This window comes from Anser brachyrhynchus (assembly GCF_964034855.1).
Source record: "Anser brachyrhynchus genome assembly, chromosome: 1".
Taxonomy (NCBI): Eukaryota; Metazoa; Chordata; class Aves; order Anseriformes; family Anatidae; genus Anser; species Anser brachyrhynchus.
In genome coordinates, this window is record NC_137694.1 from 11662624 (window position 1) to 11682006 (window position 19383).

Here is a 19383-nt window from a genome sequence, read left to right on the forward strand (position 1 = left end):
GATATGGTCTTTTAAATGCACCTGAGCAAGGCAACAGTCTGGTAATAGTCCACCTAATGTGATCCTAGCCTTAGTCAGAAAGAGTTAAGATTTAAAATTAATGTAACAGAAAATGTTATAATTCTTATTAATAGCTATTTCAGGCATCATTGAATGGATTGTTTATGACAAGCACAACTAAACAGTAGTTTCTGTAGGAACCTACAGGTATTTGGGGAATCAGCTCAACTCCCTTGAGACACATATTCCGTTTGGATAGATATTTGTGCAAGAATGGGGGTTCTGTGATCACAGTTGGAATGTTTCTTCTAGGTGAAAAAAAAAAAAAAAGATTAAGTATATTAATAGGTCTTTCATATCATGTGGTATTCATGAATGGCAAAGAAATATGACGTGATAGATCTCAACTCCAGGTTGCATGACAATCATTTTTTGCTGTAGGCAACTGAGCTTACTAGATGCTTCCCTGCTTATCCCAAATTGCACATAAATTGGTTTGAGGAAGACATCTATTACCTAGAGAGCCCTATTGTAAATCCAATTTGGATACATGCAAGTTTAGTACAAGATAAGTACCTGAACTCCACACACATTTCCCTTCAACTCAGTAATTATTGTTTTGACCCGTTAGCTTCTTGTGACAGATAGAGACTGCTGCAAACAGTGTTTGCACATCACCCTCTGTGTTACAGCACTATGCTCAAAGAGGGCAAGTGGAGGTCCAAGCCCCCTCAAATAGCTTTCTCTCCCAGGCAGCTACACAAAGGACAACAGGATACAGGCACAATTTTTTAAAAGCCAACTCTTCCTATTACACACCTGCTTTCAGAAGTACACTGACTGGTTATCACACCTACCATCTCACATTGGGTCACTATACCACCAGTGAAATGTGTGCATAAAGTGAACCTGGTCTCCCTTTGGGCATCTGCAGAGGAACAAAACTTTTTTCAGTGAGAGCACATGGAAATTAAATGCTTATATCAGGACTGAATTCACTGTTGGCCATCCTCTGTTGCTACCATGGTTGTGGAACGACATTTTAAAATGCTTAGTGGTTAATTTTGGTGCCTGTTTTAGGCTCTCTGTGTCCTTTCCGATCCCTCAACTTCTCTACTTTCCAGGCTGCCAAGTCTATGCGCACCAAAGAAAAGATTGCATGCATTAAAGAGACACTGGAAAAAAAAAATCAATAGCCAGTGGAGCTCACTTCTGGCAGTCAGCCCCAGGGGACTGCTGGAGAAGTGAGAAGATGCCAATTAGTTTGAGATCCCTAATGGTAAAGTTTTCCAGCTCTGTTATACTTCACAGGTTATGCTGAGACTTAGGGAAAATACAAGTGGGGATTTACCTGAAGTTACAACATCCTTTTTAAGCTTACATGTATAGCTATGAGAATAATCTCTACAGATCTTTTAATCCAATATTTTAATTCCCTATTTAGTCACTTGAATCCTCTGAACAAAGTACTAGGATTAGCACTCATATGTCCTAAAGACACAACAAAGCCAGCAACTCTCTTCCACTTAAAGCCTAATCCAAATACCACTGGAGTCAACCAAAACATTCATGTAACTTTTACAGGCTGTATTTTCAGTCACCAGTGACCTTCCAAGCCCACATCATCTTACTTTGCTCTTCTGATTTGGGTAAGCTCATTTTGCCTCTTCCTTAAGGATTGCACAAGACCAGCTCAGTCTGGTGAGGTTTTACGTCCCTCTGATGCATCAGAGAAGCTGAAGAACCAGAGCCAAATAACTCCTCTAAGTGGGGGACTAGCTCTGAGATTCAGAGATTCCAGCTATTTTATCATGAATGTCTAGCTGTGGCTGGTCTACACACAGAATTACTCAAAAATAACTCATGCTTCAATTCATGTTTTCCTGTACTCAGGAAAATTAGACATAATTACAGTTAGATTTCACTCTTAATGGTTTGGGTCATCTACCTCTCTCCACCAGGGAGCACATCTTGGTTTTGAATGTTTGAACCTCCTCATATCTGCTGTAGTGAGACTCTTGCTTTCCCCCATTACTCCAACCAAGATGTGCTGCCAGAACAGAATCAGAAGTTACAAGAGGATGCTCTTGTTCTGCTTTTATATGCTGAGGAAATCGGGAATGACAAAATACAACCACCTCCTTTTTCAGCTTCTTCTCCCTGAATATTTATTCTCCTTTGGTAGCAGGCCAAAAAATCCTACACATGAAACAGAACAATAACCCCACTGACACTAATTTACTGTCACAACTTGTATTTAAGCAAGCTCTGTGCTTCTAGTGTTGGCATGTGGGTGTTCAATACACAGACTTCCATACTATCTGCCCCCTATAAGCACTGTTATCTGCATAAAATAAATGCAGTACACTAGTATTCAAATGGCATACAATTTACTGTCTGGAGGCAATTATAGCAATTACAAGACAGAGGACAAATTTAAACTAGATCATGTTAAATACTATTTAACATTTGAAAATGCATCCATCCAATTCATCTCCTGGGAACTTTCACAGCGTTTAAGGACTCCCTAAAGAATCTGTCTGGTAGAATTAAGTCTGGAAAGAGCTATCTTTGGGCTATCGGTCAATCAACCAGTCATGGATTTCTCAGTCACATTAGGCTTTGGTTGCAATTCTCAGGACACCAAAGGGAAAGGTCATTGCAAAACGTCATCTTTTTCAAGCTGTTATTTCACCTTCTTTTTGAATTCCTCACTTGAAACGCAGGAGGCGTTCTCCACTGCATGAAATGTTCACTTGAGCCCCAATGGCCCATTTAATGGAACCAAGAAATGGAGATGGCAGAAAACCTTTGAAAAAAAAAATTGTCACTCAAAATTGTAATTTTATTTAAACATACTGATTTCAGCATGCTAAGAGTATTCCCCTTTGCCATGGCAGCCTGCGGTCAGACCCTGCTGTGAATCAGGATCACCAGTGTCAGGGGATTGTCCCAGCAAGCAAGCTGTGAGAGGGATTCTTTCCTAATCTCAGACTGCTCCACTTAGCACTAATTATTAAATATTAATTAGTTAACGGAACAGTACTCTGTAGTCTCTTGGCACTTTTTACAGTAGGCAAAATAAAACCTAAAAGTGTTTTTTATCAAGTGGCCTAAACCCCCGGAAAATCCCTGCCTACAAAGAGGGGATGGGGTCTCTCCTATCTGGCTTCCAAAACAAATTGCAAAGCCTCCCACAAAAAGCCATGGATGGGTTGTGCCCAGCCTGGAGGCTATGATTCACATGCAGCTGGGATCCCGCATGTGAGACGCATAACAAAAACTAAAGGAAACATTTTTTATTTTTTTTTCGCCTGTGGTTCTTACAGTCATAAGCTGGGTAAGGTGGTGAGTAAGTAGCATGTATGAGAGGAAACCTGGGGAGGAACAATGCACGTTGGTACTTCAGAGCACAGTATCAGCTGCAGGTTAAAATAGGTAGCAATAGGCATCTTAGCTCAGGAAACTTTGTTTCTGACAGATTTTCATAACTGTTTAGTTTGTTTTCATGCAGCATTTCAAATTTTCCATGCTTTTTGACTTCTCTGCATGTGTAGCTTTCAAGCGAGTGCAGGGGATGGTGAAAGATGTCAGGCTGATGCTGATGCGGATAAAAATCCTTTGTTTATCCAAAACGGTCTGACTCTCCCCTCTCCTTACCCATCGTTACTCAGATGAAAATCCCACTGCTGTTTTCCAAGTAACGCATGTATGTAGCTCCATGCCATAAATAGCGTTGGCAGTGATCATTTCCTTCCACTACCCCCTCATGATGCTTCATGGCAGAGTGGGAGACAAACAGGTACTGGTGTCTCCATCCATCAGGGTGCTCTTTCATTATGTGTCAAAAAAGATGTCAGAAGCAGTGGGATTCATCTCATTAAATGCAGGCATCCCCAGCGTAGAGCCAGTCACTTAGACTGTTTGGCTGATGGAGAGAAAAAGGCGCTTTTGGAACACCCTACTAAAGATAAAATAGGTCAGTGACTCATTATAAAGGTGCCTATTTTTCTCCTTTCATTTTAATGGGAGCTCCAGGGGGTGACTAGCTCAGATGGAAGCAGCTATACTGAAGGCAACTAGAGTAAGGGGACACTAATCGCATTCCTCTTCATAATAATTTGAGATGGCTCATTATTTTCTTCTTTTCCATCAAATATCTATGACTTGCCTGGGCTCAGTTTGAACCAGTGACTGAGGAAAGGATTGGTATTTGAGCCACCTTTATTGTGTAAATGTTTTGAAGAAAGTGTGTGGGAAAAAAATAATAATAATGTAGAAGCCCTCCCTCCATTCTTTCCTCTGTACTGAATGCTTCAGTCCTCAAGCAGGAGAGGAAAAGCCACTGTGGCAGAAGATACACTGCAGGATCTGAGACCCATCCTAACCCATCATGGTGTAATAGAAATCGGTATCAGACCAAACAACCTGGTGAAGGAAGCTTTATAAAACAGAGAGAATCACGAGAGGTCTGGGCAGGTCTTTATACGTCTGGCACTTCGAAGGCTGCTTTAATGTCCACATTGTCTTTTAGGAGCAACAAGTTTCAAGGCATAAATTTGTATTTTAAATCATGATCCAGCACATTGCTAAAGCAGATTTTCTCTCTTCTAAAAGTTAATCTTACTTATCGCAAAAGGCTGGGACGATATCTTTACTTCAGTTTTGTGAGTCTGCTGCTAATCTGCTGCCATAGTTAGTCTAGGCACTTACAATTAACAAGGTATTCCAGTTCTTTCTCAAGGCATACCCATTATTATAGCCAGTTTTATCCTTAAAAATTATTTAATAAATCTACGTAACACTGCCAATATCTCAAATTCTGAAAGCAACATTTCCATAGCAAAGGTTCTGGGTTGCCCCAGTAACAAAATCATGAGTTGCAAAGAGTAACAACTGAAATTTGGCTAACTTTCTCAGCCACTGTGCAGTGCAACATAATTTGCAAGTAAGACTGAAAAGCCGTGTGAAAAAACAGATTTTTTTGTATGTCTGTCTGTCCATATTTGCTCAGGTACATTGCAATAGGTTCAGCATCACTCCCAGGCACTAATTAAGGAAATCCTGAGTCCAAAGAAAACTGGAAGTCTCACTGTTGATATCAGTGACAAAGATTTCACCCTTCATTGGTGCATGTAAATGTATAACTGTATAACAGGCTTCAGCACAGACACATTTACCACATCTATTTCTATAAAAATGCTTGTTGCAAATGCATTGCAAGTCAGCTCCTAAAGTGGCTCAAAAGAGGCCAGGTGTGTGCATGAAGCATGTGTTACACATAAATTTTTACAGGATAGACTTAACCTTTAAATCATAGCCTGGAAAAATACTGAGATTACCCTAATCTTTAAGAATCTGAACTTGTTAAATTCGAATATGGCAGTATGTGCCTTTGAAATTACTGAAGTACTACAAGCTTTGCATAACCTGGCTCAGTGGATTCTGTCTTGAGGGGTTCTTCATCCACAAAGAACAAGCCAATGCCCGCAGAAGGGAATCTTTCCACTGACTTTGTCAGAGATTTGAAGAGCCCCAGCAATTTTATGGCTATGTCACAGACTATGAGTAAAATAAACATCTCCTCTATCTTTTTCTTCTGAGCCCTGCCCTCATTTCATCTGATACAGGCTAAAGCAACCACAGGTTGGGACAGTGTTGGAGATGGAGCTGCATTGTGGCTGCTTTCATGCAATGCAGTGAAAGAAACCGTCTTTCTCTGAGTCATGATACATCAGTTTTTGTTCTCGCTGTGCTATACAGAAGAGGTCAAAGTAACTGTAGTAACTTGCTCCACAAGTGAAGATCTTGTTCTGCCATCAAGATTGTTGTGTTTTGCCTTCTTCCCTGGAGTGGCACAGCTGTGTTTTCTTAGTACTGAAGTGGTCAGTAGCTGCCATTTACTTAAAAAACTAACAAAATCAGAGCTGTAAGATCTTGCTGATATGTTGGCCTGCTTGGGAAGTGTCTTTCTGTAGAAGATGGGAGCCCACTCACAGTGAGTCACGCCCACCTTCATATTTGTGTTTACATTCTGGATGAAATCATCTGAAAGCATAATGAAAATGGACACTGTGGAAAATGACAAAGATCTCTGTGAAATTACCAACATTAAAATTATCAGCATCTAAACTTTCATGTGTTTTCTAAACTGTCATGTTTTATTTCTAACCTACAGTGCCAGCTCACACCCTAGAGATGTAAATATTTTATACTTCTAATTGAGTCACTTCCTGTACACTGTGTTGACATAATATTCCATCTCTTTTTAGGCTCAGTATTAGCAGCAGTAATAGAATCATTAATTAATACTTCCAAATAAGATTTGATTTATACTTTTGCTCTATTGGAATAAATAAATAATAGCTTCTCATTATTGCTTATTATCATTAATCTCATCTCAGTATAACTTACTACATTATTAACTATGTCCTATCATCTTAAAGGCCCCAATTTGTTAAAATAATTATCTTTGGGTCAAAAATCCAGTAAAAATTGGAAAAGCACAAGTTATATATATATATGTAGGATAAAAAGTTTTTCAGCATCTGGGAATGCTCTTGAAATGCAATTTAATAAGCTCACTAATAAGTTTGCAGTTAGTGATCCCTGAAAATAGAAATTTTGGAAACTCTGAGACCCATAGAATGAAATTATGATAAAATATCTGTAAGTAAATGAAACATTCTGGTTCCCATTCTGGTTGTTTTTAAGCTCAAAGCAGTAATGACATCTCCAGAGACGTTTTCCTAAATGTTCTTATGCAGATGGTCTCATCACTTTCTTCTTTCCTTTAACAGAAATCATGGTTAGAAGATATGCAAAATGCAATAAAGTGGAGCTTCAATAAAAGATCCAGTGTTGTACTGAACTTAACATGGAAGAAACTTGAAGGTGGATCATCGATGCAGTGATAAATATACATCCATTTCTTCATTGTTCTCTTGGGTAAAAGTGGATGCTGTCTCATGGAGAGCTCGTGTTTTATCTTGTAAAACTTGCTCACGCACTGGATGGGAGTTAGGAAAGCACAGATACAGGGTGAGATTGTAAAACAGAAAATTCCCTGCCGTGGAAGCTAGTCTTAGGAGGAAACTACTCCCATAAGGGTCTGCAGAATGCGTTTCCACAGAAGAAAAGATGCAGGCAATATCCCATGAATTACACACTGTTTTTTATGAAAACCGGGTATGGAAAGACTGAGTTAGGTTTGAGGTCATGTGGTTCTTTCTTATCCTCAGATCTGTGAATTAGTTTGCAGTAGGTTGGGGTGGCCTGAAGGGTTGCCTCAGTCTGCTGGAGTTTATAGCTAATATTTTATGCTAGAACATTTGAGAGGTTTAAGGATTGGACTTACCTAAAGAAGTCCAAAGTTGACTAGCGGGATTTCTGCACCTTTTCATTTTGCTCATCCCAGTCATTTCTGCTAGAAGGAAGGTATAAAAGTAATTTTAAGAGTTCCCACGGCTCATCTGGTGTGCAGGACAGATTTATTTCAGAGACCAGCATCTAGGCACCCCAGCAGCTGCTGAGATCCCTGCCTTATCCTGGCATGAGGAGGCCCAAGGAGCTCAGAGGAGCCACCAAGGTGAGGAGGGACCTGTCTTGGACTGGCTGGGATGGATGTGGCTCGCATGTACTTTCCCAAGGGGTCATGGTATGTGCGGCAAGCATCTGCACCTGCCAACACAACTTTGCTCCTGTTATGTGGACATTGAGGTTCAGTGACTTCTACCCTCATCTTTCCCAGGAGAGTTTGTGAATACAAACAGCCATAAAAAGCAAACCTTAGTATGAGTTCACAGCAATTTTGGATTATGTGGGGGCAGGCAAGTGAGACATAGAATCAAAGAATGATAGTGTTTGGGGTTTGAAGGGAGATTAAAGAACACCCAGTTCCAACCCCCTGCCATGGGCAGGGACACCTCCCACCAGACCAGGTTGCCCAAAGCCCCATCCAGCCTGGCCTTGGACACCTCCAGGGATGGGGCAGCCACAGCTTCTCTGGGCAACTTGGTCCTGTGCCTCGCCACCCTCTGAGCAAAGAAATTCCTCCTAACCTCTAATCTAAATCTTCCCTCTTTTAGTTTAAAACCATTCCCCCTTGAGCTATCATTATCTGCCTGAGCAAAAAGTTCCTCTCCGTCTTTTCTATAAGCCTCCTTTTCAGTATTGAAAACATGCAGTGAGGTCTCCCCAGAGCCTTCTCTTCTCCAGGCAAAACATCCCCAGCTCACTCTGCCTTTCTTTGTAGGAGAGGTGCTCCAGCCCTCTGATCAACTTCAACATATGCTAACTACTGACCTAGCAGCTAAAGGCAGAGGAGAGGATACCCCTCTGATTTTTGTGTAAATGGAGTGTGAGATGGCAAATGCTTTTTGAGTGTTGGCTGTGGCAAAAGTCACTCCTCTGAACACAGAACCAGGCTCCTTCCCCAAGCTGCATATATCTAATAATGATTAGATATTCGCTAAATTCTTGTTAGTTACACTTCAGTGAATTCCATCACTGTAGTTTTGCCAGGACACTGAAACTATGCATTAGCCCCTCAGTGACAGGGCCTGCTGTTTCCTTTCCTTTGTGCTTAGTGAAGGAAACTTCAGGTTATGCCTGTAGCCATATCACAGGAACGGAGGTGGCCAAAGTGTATTTTGTTATGGGAGTGTTTCTTCAGCTTGAACTGTTAGTTCAAAATCCCTCTGCTAAAACAAAATTATGTACAGAGTAAGAAAATAAAAGCCTTGAGTCAGTATTTCTCACACTTATTTGTTGCAGGGAAAGAGTCAATATCCGTAAGATTTAAACCACAAAAATGTGTTTAGGCATTAGACACTAAGCACCAGAAATAGCAACAGCAATAACCTGAAAACATGAATGAGGATAGTAATAATTCAGATGTATCGATACTTCAAGCATGTAAGGTTTTTCGTATGCTCTCAAGGACCTTTTCCAAAACAGCACATTATTTTGTTCTGATTTTAGAACAAATGGCAACGCTATGTATAAATTGGATCTGCTGGAGATAGTCACACTGATTTATGGTTCTGGATTTGTCCCTTAAATTGAACAAAACTATTTCAGTATCTTTTTAGCCCTAGTTAGTTCCTGTAACTCACATTGCAGGACATGTGATTTAACTTTTCATTTTTTATAGCAAAGATGTCCTGTGTGTCATGTACACAGAGGAAGGTCCAGAATCTCATAAGTCAAATCAAAATTTGTGGGAAGAAGGTTCTGGAGGGGGTGAGGGGTGTGGTGTGGCAATGGCAAAAGATGACAGAAATAAAGACAGTTGTATGATTATACAAACATCTCATTTGCAGTTCTGGAAGGGAGGATTAGACCTAATCCAGTCTTCCTTGACTTTAGGAATAGTACTGGTATAATATGGAGTCAGCAACATGTGTGTTTTCATGTAAATAAGCTGTATCTGTGGACACCATCTTCTCTGTATCTGTCTTTTATGCACATACTCGTCCACCTGGACCAATGAAGTCCTACCAATGGAGCTAGGAGCCTTTAGTCTTCAAGTTGCTGCAGAGACCCAAGGAGGTATTTTGAAGTATGCTATTTCTGATGCAGTTACACCTATATTTGAGTGCTCCACACCCACCTCTCCATTTGCACAACGACACTTTAACCAGCCACGCTGGTAGGCACCTTGTCCATGTAAGCAAACACTGTACTATACAATCACAGCCAAATCACTCTCCGACCAAATGCCTTCAGTGTAGTTCTTCAAAGAATTTGCAAGTCCCATAATACCTTCTGCACATCAGGGAGCTCAAAGCCCATGTCTACATTTAGACTCAGAGCCTTCAGGAAACCATCATGTCTGCCATTCCTCCATGTTTGCTGCTTGAAAAAGGTTTTTTGTTGTTGTTGTTGTTGTTGTTTTTTCTTTATAAACAGTGAAACCAAAGGTTAAGAAATGAATGGTTGTACCTGGCCTAACAGATATCTTTTCTGTTCATGTTTTTGTCAAAGACTGCCTGCTTACTCTTACAGCACAATATAATGCTTTCTGGTGCTGTGTACCAAACAATAGCTGCAGGGACACAAGCCCTTTTACAGAGAGACTTATTTGTTCAATAGCTTTAAACACATGAAGCCAAAACAACTACTTGAAAACTAAACCTCTTTTGCCTCAGGCACTGGCTTCATATGAGGTAAATGAGGTCAAGAAGATGATGCGGTGTGAGTGAGTTTAACAAGGCAGAACCTGGCAACATAACTCATAAGCCTGAATCACAGACTGCTGCTGTATCCTTGGCCTGGATGCAAACTTGACATGGAAAAAAAAAATCAAAGGATTTGTCTATTAAAAAAATAGACTGTGTTTAAAAATAGGTCAGCATCAGTGTGCAATTCATAATGCATATTACCTTAAGTATTTCTCAGGGCTTGCCCTATAAATGTGAAAGGAAGAAAAAATTGTATCAGGGAAAAAAGAAAAAAAAAAAAAAAAGAGCTTATACCTGCTACATTTTCCTAGGAGAAAGGCCTGCAATTCAGGTTTATCCCTTAGTCACATGAGTGCGTAATGCTAAAACCTATAGGGACAGATTGAAAGGCCAGAACCCTGTGAAAGAAGAAGACTATCAAATCATTATTTTTAAAAATTGTGGAGTCTATTTCTATTGTAATCAACACAAAAACAAATATCCTTCTTTTATCAGTGTTGTTAAAACAGGGGGATTGTGCTTTCTCTGAAGTAGTAGATATTTAGATAGGCATGAGGTTCACAAATAAGGAGGTGCAGGTAGAGTGAATGAGCTTATGAAATGTGAGATGAAGTGTAATTTCTCCCTTTCCTATCATTGCCGTTCCTTTCCTGTGGGTACTCAGATGGTTCTGATTTTTGTACATGCTGATGTTTGGAAAGGGGGGTTTGCTCATGCAAAAGTGAATAATCACATTTTAAAAATCTGTTCAATCAGAGAGCATATGCTGTCCAAATGCTTTATGTGTGAGTCATGAAGACTACTAAGGACACAACTAAAGATGCCAAGTTGAATGCAGAAAAGTTAGGAAGCAATAGAAACAAGGTAAAGAAAATTAGTTTTCTTTTTCTTTTTTTTTTTTTTTTTTAAGAGTAGGCAATTTCAGATAATCTTAATGATATGATCCAATGCTATTTTTTTAACCACAGATATTCCAAGATACCCATACTACAAGAGCTCGAAATGTCCTTACTTATTTATTTATTTATTTATTTTATCACAAATTTCTTTCTGTGTAGAGGCATACTTTTTTTTTTCCCTTTTGTAGGTCAGGTTCTCAGCATTTTTGAGATGCATCTGTGGGAAGGAGGTCACAACTCCCACCATATGGGGCAATCCAGAGCCGTCTGCTGGAGAATTCATGGCCTCATTTTACAGGCAAAAATTCCCATTTGTCATGACAGTGCTGGGGTCACCCAGCCACCCCTGTGTCCTGTGCATAGTAAGATCCCAACACCTGTACAACATTCAAGAATGAATGTAAATCCCCTTCTCCCTAAGGACAGTGAGGTGTTGGCCCAGCCAGAGTCCACCGCTCCTGTAGTGCTCAGAAATCATCATCTAGCTTGCTTTCTATGAGGAGTGGCCAAGCTTTTCCTTTTGAGCTTTGTTCACAGGAAAGAGTGTTTAAACGTTTATTCATGGTATGTAAACAGTGGAACAGAAGCAGTTCTTCATGGCAGAACATGTGATTTTAGTTCAGCATAAACCTAAATAGTTGATTTCCAAAATAACACATCCACTAAGGCTTTTTGATACCAACTAGGGTATTTTTTTGCTCTCATGCAGATAGAATATAAATCCTAGGTCATATAAATGTTTAAAAGTGCTGTCAGCCAAAGAGAGGACTAGCAAAAGTCTGTTTAGTGACAAGAGATATACCTAAATCTTCTCAATTTGTTTTATAGCTGCTGTTAAAATGCGTAAGACTTCGTTGAGATCCAATAAATGGAAAGCTGCAATGCTGACTTGTGCCGTAGTTTCTGAAGATTTACAACAAACAAACCTTTTGCCAAAGATAATTCTTTCAGGAAAAAATCTAGCAGCTTAATGGAGGAAAAAATAAATAAATAAATAAATAAATAAACAGGTAGAATGCTTATTTTCTGTGCTTCAAGAGGTCAAATCTCTGCTATCATTTGTATCTAGGGGATTACAATCAGATAGCTTTAAGTACATACTATTCAGATATGAGACATAAAAGAAAAAGGGGTAAGTCTTAAGCACCACGTGTTATGGCTAGTTCAGAAGGAAAATATATTATACATTGTTTTTTTCTTTAAAAAAAGACATTCATATTTCCATTACCTACATGGGATGACCTCTGTGTTGAAATAAGGCCAAAAGCTGTCCCTGTCTCTCTACCTTTCAGCAAAGCACAATGTCAATACTGTAGAAGAGAAAATGGAGAGATAAAAGTTAAATGATTTTCCCAAGGTCACATTAAAAACCTGGTAGCGGTATCAGAAATTGAACTTGCACTATCTGATTCTCTGAGAGTTTTAGGTACAAATGTATCCACTTTTTCTATATTTTCCCTTTTCTCCTCTTTTGTATTTGACATCTCAGGCAGCTCATTTCTACAGTGTTTCTTAATCCTCAGAAGCTTTACAGAATCACAATAAGAGGAAGAGGACACACACCATGTCAAATATCTGCCACACATGAAATAACAATAGCTGTGCTCACAAACAGCCCAGAGTTAGGGGAGACTAAATGAACACCTTGTCCAAGGCTTAACTATTTTCTGTTATTTGATGTAAAATGTTCAGCTATATGGCTAATGGCAAATGGCTAATCAAGACGCAAAACTTTGAATACAAAAAAAAGTGACAATACAGTTTTTTCAAAATCTTTATTATTTATTGGGGACTTTTTCTCCTCTTGTGGCTTTTCAGCAGAGAGTTTGTCAACTGGATTTTTTAGATGCAGCTGTTCTGAGGCAGCCCACAAGCTGATAAGTATAAAGGAATTGGAAAAGCTCTTAACCACATGAGACGAGTAAAATAGGTCCCATTTTTAATCTTCTCTTTCTGACTTTACACGACAGGCAGCGTGACAGTCTCATTGACCTGGGTGTACAAATGAAAGGAACAGAGGAACTCGCTTGTAATTTAACACAGCAATTAAGGATGTACTTGGCAGCTTTGCTGAATTAGGAATGTTTACCTCAGGTACTTGAAGTCCTTTACATCTGGGCTGCCCAAATTGTCTGTTGTCAATGAGTACAATGAACTGGAGAGGATAAGGTGCATTGCACAATTAGGTAGGTGGATGTCCCATTTTGCCCAGTCCAACATGGGACATTCTCCAATGTGAGACCCCAGTTGGGGTTTTGCACACCTAGCAGAGAGCATCTGGCCTCCTGAAGTTAGTAACACATGGTGGGGTTGACAGCCTGATCCAAATCAGAACAACTGCCAGCTCTATATGATTCATAAACTCTGTAGCTTTCCTCAGCCAAAGATGATTTGGGCACCATAGGCTTGGTAGATCTAGTCCATAAAAACAAAATAAAAGTCTCAGAAATGTCATTGAAAAGTCATATTGAATAGGACTGATTCTGGAGTTATCTTCTCTGGTCCAGGTTTGCTCCTTAAAATTAAGAATCCATAATACCAACTAATCTAACCATTACTTCAGACATTTGTAGGTCTATTGGTTTCGGCATGTGTCTTAGTAAAACAAAGCTGCTCAGACCAAACATTTTTTTACAGTGGTTCCCGCAAATCATATTTCACCTCAGCACAGCAGATTTCTTTTAGGGTACAGATGGGTGTCAGTCCTTCATCTCCACAGGGCATTGCTACCTCAACTTATTATTTATGTATAATTGCTTGCATTAGAGTGCAATTACAGTCAAGAACACAAGACAGCATCTATTTCAGCTTTCTTTTTGTTTTATTGTTATTGTTAAGTTTTTATTTCTAATTTTTCAGATTCATTTGCTCTGAGCAGTAAACTAGCTGAAGCTTTCTGAAGCTGTGTGTGTGATTTAGGCTGAAATGGAAGAGTGTCAGCTTTAGCAAAAGATTTTCTCAGATATTACAACAACATGCGGCACACAGTTTCTTTCCTGAATTCCTTTCCCCCTCTTTTTAAAACATAAATTGTCTTGGCTTATTTTAATAGAAACAGACAAAGACCTTGTACTTTATATAGGGTGCTTCATCCTTGCAATCTCAGAGCACTTTATAAATAGATAGGAGACATCAAAGAAGGAAAAGAATGCTCAAGGGCAGAAACATCACACCATGGCTCTTATTAAGGTAGTAAACCATCCTTTACTTAAAGGGACTGTCCCTCTATCTTTGTTTGTTAATAAGGTTATTGCCTCCTCCACTTTACTTCATATGTCATAGGAATAAGAGGAGGGCTGAAGCAATCAGTAATTTCTTTGCACAGCAGAAGTAAATGATTTGACTTGATTAATCTGTTTTTTTCTTTCTTCTTTTTTTTTTTTTTTGTAAAATTCCACATTGAGAGTCTTTTAAAAAATAAGAAAAAACAAGCCAGAAACTTCTCTTTGCCCACTAAAAAAAAAAAAAAAATCTCAGCCAAGTCTACTCTGAAGTACAAATAATTCATAAATGTAACTCCATCACTGATTCTTTGCAAGCTATATGTCCAAAAAGGATTTGCTAACTGATATTTTCTCTATGTTTAGCTACCATGTAAAACAAAATGCATACTTCTAGAATTATAACCTTATACCAGTACATGTAAAATCTCACGTTCCTCTGTATTAAAGTTAAATCTGATTACTGTGTGTGTTAACATTCAAAACATGCTTTACCAAATAACTTCTGTCAGAAAACAAATTCCTTTCTCTAAGTGACATGGTACCATGGTTCACCAGCACACATCCATTTAAAAAGCTGCAAAGATAATCTCAGAGATAAGATAGCAGAGGAGGGTTGATATGCATTTTGTAATTACTCTCATTGGAATGTGATCTCAGTGGCATCTTCACTCCCACAAAGCTTGTTGGTTAGTTGGTATCTACGGGTAACTACAACTGTAGCCCATCAAAAATGTACCTATCAAAATCAGTATAAAATCTACTCTATAACTAAACAAGGATCTTTCTATTTTAAAAGTGATTGACAGAACTTAAAATAATAGGCCACTATTGCTTGAAGTTCAACAATGTTGGGGTAGTGGGAATGGCAGTTTGAAACCCTCGTACTTCTCGTGCAGTGGGAGGGCACAGACCCTGCCCGCAGGGCTGGACTTCTCTCCATGCAGGACACCAGCACAGCCAGGAACTGAAAATGATCTGAATTTTTGGGTAGACCTGTGTGGAGCCAGGAGTTGGACTCAATGATTTTTATGGGTCTCTTCGAAGTTGCGATATTCTATGATTCTATGAAAACTGGTGCATGGTGGGAGATGTGCCACTAAGGGAGTGGGAGAAGAGTTTCATCAATTGTGCAAAATATGGTCATGAGCTTCTTTAAGTCTCAGAGTACCACCTGTCATTGTCTAGTCAAAAAAAAAAAATCCTCATTTTGATCTAAATGATGTTGTGGCTTGTTATGGCTGCATTGTTATGGCTGCATGGTCAGTATTGTGTGGAGTTTTCTTTCATTTCCATTCACATTTTTTACAATCAAATAGGAAGCTGGGAAGCTGGAACTAACCTAAACGTGCTGCTGCTTATCTTCAGTGGAGAATAATTTCATCTGAACCATCACATTGCCCTGAAACCTGCTGTTTGCTGATGTTAACAGAACACTGTGCACAAAAGGGACGTGTGTAGGGAGAAGAGATTTCTGACCTGCATGCAGAAAATGCTTAGATCGGAGCTGTGAATTTCTTACCAAGAGCTGACAACAACACTGCCCGACATGCCACGTCTGAGACCTCTCATGGCGTCCTCTGATGTGTGCCGGAGGATGGATGGGCAGAGGGGAGATTTCTGCCACCATTTCAGCTAGCTTTGTGCTGCTGAGCAGGTCAGGGAGCGGCTGCCTGTCTCAGGCTGGACATCCTCATGTCCGTACATCTATTCTGCTTGCTTGGCTCTGGTACATTTCAAGTCGCTTTCTTTCAAATTTTCTTGAAAATCATCTGACCACACAAGTTACGAAAAGAGGTTTTTAAGAAGTCTGAGTAATTTACTCTCAAGCCACTGCCCTAGCAAGAAGGTAAATATTTGTGGCCACATCTGAAAAATGCGTGACAGTCCCATAATCTGTCTGCCAAGCCCAAATGGCAGCTTTGCCGTGCCTGGCCTCTTTGCTGCCTTTGCTAGCAGCTGACAAGGGCTGTCTCAGAGCAAATATTTGCAGCTTGGCAAGAACATGCTGCTCCCCCCAGCTTCCTGGATGGCATGTTTGCTCTGAGGGAGTTTGCAGAGTATCAGGGTAATGCACAAACATCTCAGGATAAGATCTCACTTGGGGTCTATGCAGGATCCAGCTACTACTTCTCCAGATGGTTAAGAAAGTTCATGTTTTTTCTTCTGCTGGACAAGTTTATCTAGCTGATATCTGGTTACTAATTCTATTTTCTATTGCAAAGATAAATAGAACTGTTCACATTGCAGGCTGTTCTCTTAAATATGAGAGGAGCTTGAATACACGAGATAAGAGAACAAAGTGAAGGAAGGACAAAGTAACAAATCATAGCAAGGACACTACACTGAGTTTTATTAACAGCAATCTCAATTTAAAGCAAACAAACAAACAGAAAAACATGGTGTGGTCCTGAACTCCAAACAGAGGCACTTACCAAAGGCTATGCAAGAAATATCAACTTTATGGCAGAACACTCCAGAATAGTCATTAGTGAAATCTAATCAATTACTGCCTTCTCAGTAATGCAGGTTAACGAACTAATCCATAAATCATGCAGGGTCTCAGGTAGCACTTTATGAGTTAGCAAGGGTTGGGGGGGGGCTGGGGTTGTTTTGCTTTTTTTTTTTTAATATATTTTATTAATCCTTGCAGCATATATTATGAATGTAATCATCTACTCTCCTGCATCAAAAGATGTGTCATGATTTACACTGATTAATTAAATGTAAAGAGATTTACCAGTGGAAATCCTGAAATAAACTTTTAATACAGAATGCATAATTATATTTCAATAATAAAACTTATTACAGCCTGCTGCAGAATAGCTTATCAGCACACACCTCAGCAGTGTTAGTGTTAAAAATCAATAGGCAAAACTTGGAAAATTTGTAAATAAGATTTGAAAGTACTTTCAAACCATGGTGGAAGCACGGCCTTTCAAACATCACATTACCTTCCAGGCCCTTTTACAGACCTTGCCACAGGTGGTAAGGAGCAGCTTAGGTCCACTCACAGCAACTGAGCTGCACAAATGGATTTAGAGGACAAAGGAGAGCGATTGTTCCTCTACTAATAAGAAAAAAGTGCTGACTAAACCCACCAAATCAAGCTTTTGAATTCCACTAGCCTTGTTTAAAAAAACAAGGGCTTATTTGTCCTCTTGGGGGGGCCTATGGCAGAGGTTTCCGAGCTGGGTCTCAGCAGGCCGGTGCGTCTGTGTGGCCCCGACCACTAAAGCAAATCAGTTATGTTAATAACAAGTTGCACTGGAGCTTTCAGCCCGGTCTAGCATGGGAATGTTTTCTGAAATCACATATATAGAAACAGTTAAAACAGCTAAAACAGCTGCTGTTTTCTGTAGTCTCAGCTAACCCATCCTTAGAAGAATATTATGAGCTGATAACCTTATCAAACATTACCCAGACAAACAAAAGTGTCATGGGGGACTTATTGTGATGATGGCCCATTTTCTCATCGCAGGCTATAACTAAATATAACATGTGGCACCTAATCATCACAACTCAGCATCTTCAATCTACGTGAGGGAAAGCACCTATGTGTTTAACCTAAGTCAGGTGAAGTAAGAGAAGGTTGAAAGCATCCTTCAACTCCATCCTGCTCAGCTGATCCAAGCAACAATCCCACTCAAATCGGTTCAGAAGAAGCAGAAAAAAAAAAAAAAAGCTGTGTCTCAAGCCCTGAAGGACTGGAGGAGCATGGGGTTGTGAGCACAGGGGGGTTGCTTCTGGGTCCTTGCTGGAGTAATTCCATGTTTTTTCAACAAATGTTATATTTCATCACCAGCTTCACTTGAGATTTGAGGTCTGGCCAGCACTCAGCTCAGCTCTCCTCACTCTGATTGCAGAGCTAACAGGGAGAATGCTAAAAGGCCCATTAAAAATAATGAAGGGAAAAAAAAAAAAAAAAAGAACTTGAGGTCTCATGATCTTAAACCAAATAATCTTGTGACACTCAATGCGCCCAGAAAGAATAGTTTGCGGAAACATGTGATTAGGAGCAGAACAAAGCAAGGAAGAGTAGAAAGGAAGAAGAGAGGGAGAGAGGCAAGCAGACAGGCAGAAACCTACTGAGGAGCAGTGGGCAAACCGGCCGTCAGGGCTCTTGTGCTGGGGTGAGGAGTCTGTGCCATCTGCCTCATTCAGAAGCAAAAAATGAAACAAAACAAAACCTTGCCACCAAGCACTAATTAGAAGACACCTTTGGATTTTATTTAGGTTTAGCTCAATATCAAAAATGTTAAAATGGGGGGAGGTAGAGGCAGGAGAGCAAGTTTTTACTTGTAAAAGTCCTATAATTTTAATCCAGAAAATTCAGTCTTTTCAGGCCGTAAATGAAGAGCAGGAGCAGCAGGTTTCTGCTGCTGTGATTTCTAGTTTCACTATAAACAATTCCAATAATTCAATTTAAAACAGAAGACAAGGCTACCAAAGGTTCTTAATGTGTGGTTGCTGGTTTTACTGCTTAATTTTCAATTGCTGTCATTCACCAGTATCTGTGCAGAAAATAATCAAACTTATATGTGGTAGTATCCATAAAAAATGTAAGTATTTCTTCAGACGTACAAAAATAATTTAACATCAACAATCTTATTTTATATTTACTATCTTGTGTTTATTTTAAGTTGTGAAGACTTCCCCTTTTACAAATGAAACCACATTTTTCACACATAGATTACTAAGTTTGATACTGATATTGGTTCTTACCCAGCTAACATCTTCCAAATTTTATAACCTGGCTTTATCTTGCAGCATAAATTTCCATTTATGATTTCAATAAGGCAAAGGAACTTTCATATAAGGATTTCCTGCTTACTGAGCTAACTTCTTCAAGGGACTACTAAAGAGAAATGAATCTCCAAGGCCCAGTGCTGACCATTGGGCCTGCTGGTCAGGCAGGTGTGGAGCCTTGAATGCTACCGGATTAGAAAAGCAGAGTTTGAACAGAAAGCTTTTATTTTTTTGACAGGGGATTCTCACAAGTGGTTGAAACCCTAAGGCTGTTCCCTGTCAACTGGTAGAGCCTCACCTGCAACAACCATGATTTGAGCTCAACTTCTC